This window comes from Lissotriton helveticus, chromosome 7, assembly GCF_964261635.1.
Source record: "Lissotriton helveticus chromosome 7, aLisHel1.1, whole genome shotgun sequence".
NCBI classification, from domain to species: domain Eukaryota; kingdom Metazoa; phylum Chordata; class Amphibia; order Caudata; family Salamandridae; genus Lissotriton; species Lissotriton helveticus.
This window is the reverse complement of record NC_136068.1, coordinates 1,580,775,722-1,580,789,332: the sequence shown is the minus strand read 5'-3', so window position 1 is coordinate 1,580,789,332 and position 13,611 is coordinate 1,580,775,722. Positions and strand designations below refer to the sequence as shown.

Here is a 13,611-nt window from a genome sequence, read left to right as displayed (position 1 = left end):
TGGTTGTAGTTTGTACATCTGCAGTTCGGAGGCAGTCCGCGGTGACAATCCTTGCCAGCCTAAATGGGACACCCGCCACACAGGAACAACGGAGTTGTATACAGAGTTCTTAACACCCATGCAAAATAATAATACAATAAAACGTGTACATTCTACACCTTTTATTTGCAGTACTGGGAAACGGCAAACTTTGCGCGAAGCGCTAAACAAAAATCAAAGTACTATTACTATTATAGTGATTGATGTACAGTTCGTGAAAACGACTCTACGCCATACAAAAAAAGAAGTAAAACGAATTCAGGAACCGTTTACAATACCTGCAATTTGCGGGTGCGATCCATTTGACCGGGTCCATGGAATGTGTCCAAGGTCTGCGGTCGTGCGCAGAACAGAAGAGCTTTCCGAAAATGAATGGGCATGTTCTGTTGTAGTATCAAAAGAAAAACTCCGAACGAGCCTACGTCTCACCTCCAATAGACAGCAGGGGTACCCTTTATGTCAGATACGTCAGTGGGAGTGAACTTTTCCTGACAGGTACAAGACTGCACGGTGCTGTCTCATGTCGCGGACAGCAGACACGCTGGGTTACAAAAGCATGTCGGAGAAAAGCAGCACAGGAAGGACTTTATCAGCCCGGGTAGATAAAACACTAGATGGGGGCTTTCTCGTGTAGTTTCGTTTTTGGTACAATGGCGGAAGTATGCTTATTTCACACCCACTGGGGCTCTGCTTTCTCATGTTACACACACCAGTGCGCGTGAACTTTTGCATGCCAAATATAACAGAACGCGCGCTCTCTGATGTCGGGGACCAAAGGCACACTGGGTTACGCTCTTTCAGGTTGAGGAGATAAAACGCTATATGGGCACTTTCTCATTTCGGAGACACTTTCTCACTTCAAGGAGATACAGGACTGGGCATGCACTTTCTCGTGTCAGCAGTTTATCAAGATGTAGTACCATGCTTACGTCAGACCCACTGGGGTACACTTTCTCATGTTACTTCCAGAGTGCCAGTGCACGTTCTCATGCCATGCCAGCTACAACACCGGACGAGAGCTTTCCAATTCGCGGTACAAGATGGAACATGTGCACGTTCTCATGTCCGGGCAAGATTGGATTCACAATTTTCCATGACACACACTCCGGCTGTAGTATACTGTCTCGTTTCGAACACACTGGAGGAAGTACACTAATGTCATGTCAGTGTGAGTCCACCTTGTCCCAGATAAAACAGACGACACGCAATATATATCGCTTACTATCTATGTACATGGCCCATCACTTGGCGTGCGCTTTCTCGCGTCAGTCAGCCCAGTAGGGATTCCCTTTTCATTTCAGACAACTGCAATTGAACTGTCATTGGTGTCAAACATGCAAGTAAAAGCACAGGCATGTGACATCTTTTGGAGTGCACATAGCAGCAAAGTTATCAGATTGTCTATGCGTGACACTTCCATGATTTCAGTGTGCGTATGAGTAACATTTTACTGCCAGTGAGTGACACTGAGTGACTATCATGGATAAAACCAAGCAATAACCATATCAAGAAAAACTATCACAAATTACCCATTTTTGAGACATAAAAATCTCCAAAAGGCTATGAAACCACTGTAGAACCCCTGAAATGGATAGTCACTACCCACCATGGGTGAACTTAGAAGAGAACATGCTCTGAAGAATCTTAAAACTATTACCTAACAGGCAGGTTACCTAACTTCTATTAAAGAGGAAGCTTTTTTTTATTTTATGTCAAAATAAATCCGTTTTGTCACGGCAGACGTAAACTAACTGCAAAAAAATGCATTGTAGTGTGAAAATTATTGGAAGGCAACTTTGGCATTCTGTGGCGTGGAGTTTCACCTTGAGGAGGGAGTGGCATCGTGTGTCAAGGAGTGGAAACATGTGGAGTGAAATGTTATGTTATGTTATATAGGGTCTTGTATAGCGCAACGGCTACTCCAAAGGAGTGTCCCGGCGCTATGACGTGGCCCGAAGTTGAATTATGTGCCATGGAAATGTGTTGCATGGAATTATTGCATTGTAGAGTGAATTGTGTGTCTGAGTGGATTTATATGGCATGGAATTAAGTGCCGTAAACTGAAATTATGTGGCGTGAAATTGGGTTGAGTGGAATAATGTGGTGTGGACTGGAATGGAATTGTGTGGCATAAAGTGGAGTGAAATTATATGGCGTGGAATGGAATTATGTGACTTGGAGTGGAATTGTGTGGTGTGGAATAATGTTGTGTGGTACGGAGTAGTATTATGTGAAGTGGAATTATGTGGTGTGCCATGCAATTAGGTTGCACTGAACAGAGTGGAATTATATGGCATGGAGTGGAATTGTTGTGAAGTGGAGGGGGATTCTGTGGCATGAAGTGGAATTATGTGACATAGAGTAGAATTTTTTGGCATGGAATTGTGTTTGGTTGAGTGGAGTGGAAGCACGTGGTGTGGATTTGAGCGGATTTATGTGTTATGGATTTGACTAAAGTGGCACGGAATTGTGTGGCGTGGAATTGTACGGTGTGGGATTGTGCAGATTGGAATGGAATTATGTTACATGGAGTGGAATTATGAAGCGTGCAGTGGAATTATGTGGCGTGGCATGGAACTGTGTTGCCCTGCTGAGAGGAGTGGAATTATGCCACATGGAGTGAAATTACTGTGGAGCAGAGTGAAACTGTGTGGCGTGGAGTGGATTTATGTGGCATGGATTTTAATTGTTTGGCACAGAGTGGAATTATGTGGCACAGAGTCGAATTATGTGGCATAGAGTGGAACTGTGTGGCATGGAATTGTAGGGCGTGGAATTATGAGAGATGTGGAATTGTGTGGTTTGGAACTTTGTGGCGTGTAGAGGAATTTTGTGACGTGGTGTGGAATTGTGTGGGGTGAAATTGTGTGGAGAGAAATTATGGGGAGTGGAATTGTGGGGGCACAGAATGGCGTGGAGTGGAATGGTGGGCAGATCGAAAGACAGAAAACAAAGAGCACAGGGATGGTTTTGGACGAGAAGGAAAGCAAGGATGAAAGCAATAAATATAGGTCGTCAAATTAAAAAGCACATGGTGAAGAGAAGAGTGTTTGTTTATAAAGGAAACGTGTTTGTGGAAACTTGTGCAGACTTGCATCATGGCTAAAGGACTTCTGAAGTTTGAAACGCCCACACCCCCCACATCCGCCTCAGCAACAGAGAAGGACGCTCCTTCTCCTACCTCACTTCAAAATCCTGGAACAACCTCCCACTTCATCTACGGACCTCATCATCCCTGGTGGAATTCAGGAAAGGGGTGATGGCCTGGGTGTTCAACTGGGCTTCCTGCACAGTACACTCAGCGTCTGGATACCCTCACGGGTTACTAGCCTGTGGAAAATTAGTACAGTTTGGTAAACATTATCTGCGCCATCTTGCCTTTTCCCCTGATGCCACACTTTTTGTCGTGCGCACCCGCCATTTTAGGTGCCTCGATCAGAACCACCCTCTGCACACCACTGGCCCCCAGCATAGCCCTTCGCCCTCCCAAAGCCCGCACGCTGATAACCCCCCCTCGCACATGCCTTGGGTCATAAACCCCTCTTCAGCGCCGCTCTGCCTCAGAACCCCATCCTGTTCCCAGCGCGACACCTCCCTTCATTCCTTTCATGGTCCCAGGCCCTTTGATACAAACCCCCTTTCCTGCGTGCCCGTTTGTCTTCCTCGTTCCCAGGCCGCCACCTAGCTCTGCGGATACTGTTTATTGCCCCCCCCCCCGTACAGTAGGAAGCTTCCCTCATTAAAGGACCCTCGAGTTGATCAAAGCCCCCACCCTATGAGATCCGATCAAACCTCCCACATTCCGTGAATCGGCGGAATGTCCAGCTGCGCGATAATCATCACCTGTTGTGACCGGGGTGGGGACTTCTACTGTATATGTGTGTGGGAACGGGCCTGGAGCGGGGATTCCGAGAATGTCTTTCCGTACATCAAAGCATTGCCAAGAATGTGTTGTATGTAATAAAGCAATAAACCTGTGTATAAGAGGCAAGGCCTCAGAGATGCGGTTAGAGCACCTCGTGACGATACCTGCTGTCCGAACTGATGTGTTCTCCTCCGGAGAGAATAAACCTTGTTTCCTGCCTTCCAGTCTCCAGCGCCTGCCTCTTCATTGATTAATATTTTGTGGGTTAAAGAGGCGATACCGCCGGGCAAATATTGATTGTCCATGACCTAGTTTTTACAATTGGCTTCCCAAGCGTGGGGCCCATCAGTGACTCGTGGATCCAGTGGGAGAGGTCCTGACGACAGAGTGAACGACTGCAACGATCGGGAGAGCTCTTGCCCAATAGACCCTCGTCTGGCAGCCGATCATCCGAACTTCACTGGTTCCGAACAGACCTCTCTCGAGTGATCTACGGTCCTGACTGGGAACCATCAGGAGTGCCGCGAGGAATACGAAGAAAAGAGGACGATCGGGCGCTGGATTCGGAAGATAAGAAACTGTCCATACGGTCCGGGTAAGGTCGTGTAGACACGACGAATTGCGAAATGGTTGTTTAATTGTTCAGAAAATACTAGTATTACTCTTTGTTGACCTATTTGGAGATTCACTGCCTGCAAACGGAGAAACAGTAGGCTCTTTCTCTTTGCAAACAGTGAAGGATAGGTAACGCAGCCGTCGTGCCTATCTTTCTCCCCCACTGATTGATTATTTATTAACGGATTATTTTCTGGAGATTTCCCTCTCCCACACTGATTAATTGTTTTTTTAACCCCGAACTACTGTTCGCGGATTGTTTTCTGGAGATTCTCTGTCTGCAAACAGGAAAGAACAGGTTCCTCTTTGCAGATAGTGAAAGGGTAGAGGACGCAGACCTTTTGCGGGCCTACTTATTCTCCCCACTGGTTGTTTATTTGATTATTTGATATTGGTTCATGAGGTATTCACTGCCTGCAAACAACGTAGAATAGAAATATTCTGTCTAGTCTTTGCACGCAGTGATAAGATAGGCAGTGCTGACTTTTTGTCCCTCGTTGTGAGCCGTCATGTCTGTCTTCTCCCCACTGGTCGGTAATTGGTTCAGCCCGGACCGTTTATTAGAAATGGACCATCTAGCTCCGCTGGAAGGCACCCCTAATAAAGACATGTTCATAAACTATGGATTAGTTACCATAGCCTATAGTAAGCTGTGGCATAGGTATACCAAAGAAAATCAAGAGAAACAGTGGCCACTGATAGGATCCTTCGATCTTGATAAAATAGAAACATTAGAAATAGCCCTTCGTAATAATAAGACAACGCCTATTATGCTCGACAGTCTCGGTATGTGGCGCAAAGAAGCAATGCAACGAAAGTTACCATAGCCTATAGTAAGCTGTGGCATAGGTATACCAAAGAAAATCAAGAGAAACAGTGGCCACTGATAGGATCCTTCGATCTTGATAAAATAGAAACGTTAGAAATAGCCCTTCGTAATAATAAGACAACGCCTATTATGCTCGACAGTCTCGGTATGTGGCGCAAAGAAGCAATGCAACGAAAGAAAAGAGACGAGGACAGAGTAGGTAAAGGAATATATCGACAGGACAACCCCAGGACACAACGACCCGAAAGTAATCCCCCGACACTACGCACAGGACGACCAGACTTAGGGCAAAACCAATGTGCTTTTTGTAAATATGCCGGGCACTGGAAAGCCCAATGCCCGACTCTACTGAACGAGAGTAGGAGCAGAGGGCCAACAGGAATAACAGGCCGGCAGAAAGGGAAAAGGCGCGAGACAAAGATGAATCAGACTGACATGGACAGGCCAGATAGAACCACCACGTTTGATTATGCCCGATGACACAGATTTCGTCAGGCCGATTTCAGCGACATGTTCGAGTCCTCATAGATCAAACAACGCTAAGACGGGAAACCCAGTCTAGCTCTAAATTACCCTGCGACGAACCCCGTACTACTGCTACTGTTCCCTAACAAAAAAAAAGAAAAAGCCACCCCTTTCGGAGAACCTATAGAAACAATACACAGAGTAGTCTCGGACAGATTAGTATACATTCCATTAATGAACTCAAACTTCGAGTGCAATGGGACTGATTACTCTCTGCTGCCCCCCCCCACTCTGTAAAAAGAAAGGAGCAATTACAGGCATGCATAGACAACCCCCCATTACCCAGACATGCCTGTCCAAACAAAATACCTACCCCCACTCCGGAAGTTCCCGAAATGCCGCAGGTCACCGGTCACGCCCATCCGGAAGGTGAACCACACAGCACGTGTGGGGCAGGGCCTGCTGACAACCGTCGATCGAATCGCCAGTGGGATGTCCAGGAGGCACCACGGGCCCGGCATGAAATGGCTGTCCCATCCTCTTCTTCGCGGAGTGGGCTGGGAGGGAGAGGCGACGTGGACGAGCCTCTCCCACCTCCACGGATAGGAGGCTTCCCAGCCCCAGTCCGGCGATCACAAATACCTCCGCTGAAATTAGTCCAGGTTGGGCTGGGAGGGAGAGGCGACGCGGACGAGCCTCTCCCACCTCCTCGGATAGGAGGCTTCCCAGCCCCCGGCCCGGCACCGAAATCCTCCAGCCGGGCGGCGCCCATACTTGCGCAGCACCGGACATACAACGGCGGCCATACTTGCGCAGCACAAGACATACGATGGCCCTCAAGAGTACTTGTGGAGCACGGGATGTGGAGTGGCCATCATGTATGCCTGTGAGAAGGGGCGGCGTGGGGTGCACTGGGAGAGGGAGACGGCGCGAACGAGTCTCCCTCGCCCCCCCCCGGTGGGGGCGCCACAGCTGCACCCTAGCCGAATGTCCTGCTCCTACGGCACGGAGTTCCATTTCTTTCATCCCAAAAGGTCTCCTCCACTCTTGCAGACTCGACGAAGGGCGGCTGCTGCAGGGCCTCGAAATGGCGTCTGGGCCCCCTGGAAGGCGGGTCTAGGCCGCTAGAGTAACTTTGACCAGCAATATAACTCGGACGCTTGCCCACCGGGGCACGAGCCCCCACCTCCGACAGCATCTCCACAGCCTTGAAGATTCTAAAAAGGTCCCAGGAGCCCTCGGCCCCTACAGGCTTCCGGCGAGGAACAACCGCCTTGATCGCTAACGAAATAAGCATGACATAGCCACTCCTTCTGTTAGCACAAGTCTTTTTGGAACTGCCGAAAGGGACTCTGGTCCAACTGCCGGTTGTGAAAAAAATTTTTTTCCTGATGCTACTTCCGGACTAACCCGGCCTCGCCCAAAATGGCGCCGGTATCAATAGGAACCTACGAACACCTCGTGGTGTTTTTAGCTAATAAAACTTGATGTTCTGAGATATGTATATGCTCTTTTGTGTACTTCGCTTGGCGAACATGTAAAAGGATCCCGTTAAAATGTTGATTTCAATGTACGATCTATTATGATATTACCGTAACTGATGCGTAACCTTGCTTATGACACACGCCCACGGTATACATATAGGAAATTTGATTGCAACTAGTCCGACTGTGCTTCCAATTATGAAATGAATGCCCCTTGATCCCTCAACTATTGGTAGACGTTTTTTAGTCCCCTGCAAATAAATGAATAAACCTTTTTACATGTTTTTAATGCTACAAAATACCCCCCCTACTGTACGCACTTTAGCCATTGCCGTGTCCAACCAAATACGATTGGACTGTCATATCTACATGCTGAACGATTGTGCAGATAAAGGTTTTCCAAACTATGAAACAGGTATTGCATGCTTTTTTAAATGTGGGATCAGCGGGAGAGTTTTTCTGTGCACCCTGCTTTGTTCTCTTTTTAAGGTTATTAGAAGATGGCTGCTCAGCCCCAGATGGAGGATCGAATCTAAGACACGATACTCTGCCTCCAAGTATGCGACTGGCTCAAGAACTAACGCATGGAGAAGGACCTCGGCTTCTGAGGACGGGTAAAGTGCAGCGGTGTACATGATAGAATGTGATAAAAGTACGGCACTCAAAGGTACTAGGGAACAAAGTTGGCCAAAGAACTGATATGCCTTAGAACATCACAGCGTTGAAAGAGATTTAAGGACCCCGATAGCTAGATACACCTACCAACTAGATACCTCGCACTAAGTGCTTCAAATTCTTAAACGTTTCCCTACACACGGCCTATAAGGACACACTGCCCCCCCCTGACTTCAGAAACCAAGACCCCAGGGATTCTATCCCGAGGAGATAAGACGAGTATGAGGTAAGTAAAGGACTTTCCTACCCATGCATTTGATATGCTCGAATGTTGTCCCCCTCCCTTCCCCCCTTTTTTCTCCCTCTACAGGTTACACCGGAAATCACGACCAAGGTATGGTGAAGATCTGAAGCCTCGCCATGTCTGATACATGAAGCGGACTAACGCTGCAAGGTGGCACCTAAGCCCACCCACAAACTGCTCTTGTAACGAAAGAGCCAATAAGTTGTATGATATGATGAAACACGGTCACCCCTAATCCGTGTTGCGTGAATGGACACGTGTCACGTATGTCTGAAACACGGTCATCCCTAATCCGTGTTGCGTGAATGGGCACGTGTCACGTATGTCTGAAGCTATGAGAAAATGTTTTTGTGCGACTGAGGCGCTGACTTGACTGGTCGAAGGACCGTGAGTGCGAGAAGTGCGATACAATGGTGTCTTTTACTCAGTGCATGTCCCCTGTACCCGGCCTAATGCTCGTCCGTCCCAAACTGCATGCTTTCGAAATTCTAACACAGACCCGTAATGTCTTATGTTGTGTAAAGCGCTGAATAGCCTATCTTAATACACTGCCACCCCCAATGTCGCACGTGTACTATTTAGCCTATTGTTGCACATCTCTCTCTCTCTCTCTCTATCTCTCTCTCTCTCTCTCTCTCTCTCTCTCTCTCTCTCTCTCTTCCACACTCCCGCTCTTCCGAACGACTAGCACCTAATTGGCAAACCGCCACCCCTGGTGCATCACCCAATTGGCTCCAAATACCGCAAGTATTTGCTCAAAACTTGTTTTAAATAAAGTCACCCTAATGCCGCGTCACTACCTCTCCTTTCTGCTAAAAATCGATGAAACCTAGAATTGGCCAAAGGGGAAAGGACCGGTAAGACGACTGAGGTTCCCCAATCTGACCCGTAATAAGGGAACTACATGTCGGTGGCTCTTATGATAAAAATGCCTCAGGTAACACGACCCCCCCGTCCCGAAGTGCCTCAATACCCAAACAGTAAAAATGATCGAAACATCCCCATCTTCCCAGAACGCCCCAGTTTTGTATCAGCTGCCCCGGACGAGAGTTTGAATAAATGTCCCTCACCCCCGGTTGTAAGAGATGGGTCGACTTGCAACTAACACAGGCCAGCCATTGTTCCTAGAAATGATTTGTCAATGAGCAAGCTACAGAGTTTAGAATTCGAGAAATGTCACTGAACGCTTACCAACTGAACTGTGGCCTTCTGCTAGATAACGCCCTCATGACGCAAAGCAAGACGATAGTCCCTCACCCCAGTTTGCTATGTTCCTAGTTGTTTTCCATAAGACCCCGGGTTTTTAATGAAGTAGTCAGGTTGTAAGAGACCATGTAGGAAGTAGAATGATATTTGCAAAAATAAGATTAGACCGGAATGAAGAAATTGTTGCAATGAACCCTGTTAAAAGAAAATGCTTAGCTGAAAGGTAGGATGCATTGATAGAATAAAAAATGTTTAGCCTATGTTCGTCCCTCAGAAAGACACCCATCAGACCATGGTGATAGCACGTTGCACTTTTTCGTAAAATATAAAACCCTGGAGAACGGTATAGCTTCGTAAGGCTCATACTAGGAAAGTGGGTCTCTGCCAGAAGAACTGACGTAACTGTAATAAACAAAATGCAATGACCAACGAAATAGTTACGAAGGAAAGTTATAGGAAATCCAGCAAACCCATCATCAATTATTTATATGTTGGTTGTGAACCCCAATGTAACGGATGCTTCTCATTTGCTTGGAGCTGGGAGAGAAATAGACTTATGTGATTACCTTCCTCTGCCAATTCTCTAAAGACTGTCTTTTCAAACTCATTTAAGGGTACCACTGTCAGAGGAGAGAGAGACAGGATGTGGGAGCACGCGGCCTGACTACAGATCGTGGAACATCTGCGACATTGGCCAGGGCGAGACCGCGACAGAAAGGAGTTGCAGGACGAGGCACTGTTTCCGACAAAATGAGAGGAAAGGGCTGACCTGATGCCCCCGCTCGATGTTCAACGTGTGCCGAAAAGTCCCCGCCCTCTGAATTCGGTCATGAGCCCGCCTACCTAAAATTTTCCGTCCCCCTGGTCTGTTCCCGATTTGGCCCTGCTCCATCCCCTTTTCTTCCTCCGACCTACCCTAAGGACTATTCACACGCTCTCTTCTTCCACCTGAACTCTTTGACAATCGACTCGAAAGGACACAGGGCGAAAAGGACCTTTTTGACCAGGAAAGCGAGGAAAAGGTCATGCCCTGCAACGCGGGACATAGAATCGAGCTGGACTCATAGCTCCACCGCCGGGGCTCCACCGTGCCAACAGAAGACGACAAAGAATACTGAGAACTCGCTAATAATGGTCCATGACAATAGGACCTCCCCTTCGAACAATGACACCCCTGATTATTGTTTTTGCTACGTCTCATTTCTCTCCCAGCCACCATCGTATTGATTATGCTCCAACCAAATATGAACAGAACTTACATATGTAATAACCTATCAGTTCACATTTCGAATGACTTTAAGTATCTATGAAATGTACTCAATGCTCTCACTACAGAATCGTTTTTGTCCGATATTGCATTACTATGACTTTCCTGCAAACGAGTTTATCGATAGACCCGCCTCCTAAGACGAAAGATTTTAAATGTAACGTTTATAGCCCCTTCACCTGGGTTCCCACTTCTTATGACCGCCACAGTAGACATGGGTAGGAAATAGGCCAGCAAGATGTCTTGGATATGTTAAAGGGAGGAGTGTGGAAAATTAGTACGGTTTGGTAAACATTATCTGCGCCATCTTGCCTTTTCCCCTGATGCCACACTTTTTGTCGTGCGCACCCGCCATTTTAGGTGCCTCGATCAGAACCACCCTCTGCACACCACTGCCCCCCAGCATAGCCCTTCGCCCTCCCAAAGCCCGCACGCTGATAACCCCCCCTCGCACATGCCTTGGGTCATAAACCCCTCTTCAGCGCCGCTCTGCCTCAGAACCCCATCCTGTTCCCAGCGCGACACCTCCCTTCATTCCTTTCATGGTCCCAGGCCCTTTGATACAAACCCCCTTTCCTGTGTGCCCGTTTGTCTTCCTCGTTCCCAGGCCGCCACCTAGCTCTGCGGATACTGTTTATTGCCCCCCCCCGTACAGTAGGAAGCTTCCCTCATTAAAGGACCCTCGAGTTGATCAAAGCCCCCACCCTATGAGATCCGATCAAACCTCCCACATTCCGTGAATCGGCGGAATGTCCAGCTGCGCGATAATCATCACCTGTTGTGACCGGGGTGGGGACTTCTACTGTATATGTGTGTGGGAACGGGCCTGGAGCGGGGATTCCGAGAATGTCTTTCCGTACATCAAAGCATTGCCAAGAATGTGTTGTATGTAATAAAGCAATAAACCTGTGTATAAGAGGCAAGGCCTCAGAGATGCGGTTAGAGCACCTCGTGACGATACCTGCTGTCCGAACTGATGTGTTCTCCTCCGGAGAGAATAAACCTTGTTTCCTGCCTTCCAGTCTCCAGCGCCTGCCTCTTCATTGATTAATATTTTGTGGGTTAAAGAGGCGATACCGCCGGGCAAATATTGATTGTCCATGACCTAGTTTTTACAAGCCTTGCAATACAAATCCAGTTTGATTTATCGATTGATTGACACAGTGACAGGAGGAATGACATGAAATGAATGTGCCTGAAATGGAATCTGACTCCGACGTCTTGGTAACAGAGGCAGTGGCACGCGATCTGTGAAATATGCCTCCGTGTTAGGTAAATGAAAGAAGACGTGGGTTTAAATAAAGGTACCCTGGCTATTGCAAATGAGAAGAGAGTGATATAAAAATGTGTATTCTTTCGAAATATGTGCATAGTAAACACCCCAAAAAAGTGTATTGTTTTTAAAATAGGGTAACGTGTTGCATTTTAAGTCAAACTGGCCATGCAAGTATGTTTCTTACAATCGGGAACCAGCTGGAGTAATGAGTCACACGGCCAGTTGAAGGTATGGTGCTAATGTTTAAAGTAAAGATGGGGGAGTGGTGTAGAGGGACAGGGCTGCGTTAGTTTATTGTAAATCTGCCCCAGGATGTTTATGATGTGTGGCATTAACCACTTGGGAGCTAGTAAACAAACCTCCCCAGTGCTGCGCTGTCCATTATCCGGTGCTGAACTGGACGTCCAGCGGTCGCACGCAGCACTGGGGAGGTAGTGCCCGTGACGACCGTTGGCCGACGGCAGCACTTAAGGGGTTAAGGGGCAGATTTACAGTAAAGTAACGCAGCGTGGTGCCACAAGTCATTTTTCTGTGCCGCACTGCGTTAGTTTGGAAGCACAGCAGTGCAACATATTTACAACAATATGTCGCATCTCTGTGCTTCCCCCTGCGCTGGTGCACAAACTGCTGCCATGCGCCCATGCAGGCACCCTTGCACCATGGTGCAAGGATGCCTGCGTCACGGGGATGATTGGTTATGAACAGGAAGGTCTCACATCCTGCACCTAAACAATCAGAGATGGCGTTTTACAACTTCTATGTGTGTTGCATTAGCACTCATGCAACTTGTAAAACAACTTTATTTAAAGGATTGTTTATGTGCAGGAAGGGACACCTTCCTGTCCATAAACAATCACCAAAGGTGATTTCCTCTTTCTATGTGTGCTGCGGAATGCAGCATGCATAGAAAGAGAAAACAAGGAGAAATGAATATATTTCTGTTCGTTGCGCCTCCCTGCACCTCCCCTGGGGAGGCATAGCATTCAGATGTTTTTCAAGATTTACAATTTGTTCTTAATCTGGAAATGTGTTGGTCCCATGAGTGTTGTTCGGGAACACCCACAGCAACACCCATGGAACGCCTCTTGCAGGGTGGCTTTTCCTGTTCTTGTAAATATGGGGCAGAGAAAATCGCCGCCGGTACATCACTAAAAGTGACGTACTGGCTTCGCAAGGGGCTTGTAAATCTGCCCCTAAATTTCAATGTTGTGTTGTGGGGACAGGCATTAAAATGCTTCACTCTAACCTGCAATGCGTAGCTCTTGGCAGGGGTCAGTGCACTGCCTCATGTCTGCTACACGAATAGAGCATGTTCCAATTTACTATATTGTGTGTATTTATAAAGCACACATACGCAAAAAGCTTCATGGCACTAATGCCAGAAAAAATAAAACAGATAAATGTGTGTTAAGTACGATAGCAGACGTTTTGGGAAGCTTAGCAGGTGAGGAGTGCCACGAAGATGACCAGTTAACCGTTTCATCCTTTTGCTTCTAAAACAGAAAAACGAGTAGCCACCGAATGCAGCGGTTTGCTTTCAAGGAACAAAAAAATAGATCAGAGCTCCGAGACCTCAGATTCATAAGGCCGTTTGGATTTTAAAAACAATGATGTTGTGGCCTGGATTCTGGACAAGGTGGTGGCAG

The 13,611-nt window shown here is 47.4% G+C and overlaps 1 protein-coding gene across 22 annotated transcripts in view; it reads right to left on the bottom strand.

Annotated features, from left to right (window-relative positions):
- FLT3LG (fms related receptor tyrosine kinase 3 ligand) overlaps positions 1–13,611 on the bottom strand; it is a 676,457-nt gene that overhangs the window by 624,870 nt on the left and 37,976 nt on the right. For 11 of the 22 annotated variants that reach the window (XM_078655124.1, XM_078655125.1, XM_078655109.1 and 8 more), the window contains exon 1: positions 318–600. The exons of 4 other annotated variants lie outside the window; for them this stretch is intronic. The gene's annotated coding sequence lies outside the window, so the exon portion shown is untranslated. Of the gene's footprint in view, positions 1–317; positions 920–13,611 lie in introns of those variants that run through there. 7 more of the 22 variants (XM_078655119.1, XM_078655106.1, XM_078655112.1 and 4 more) reach the window with 7 other exon arrangements.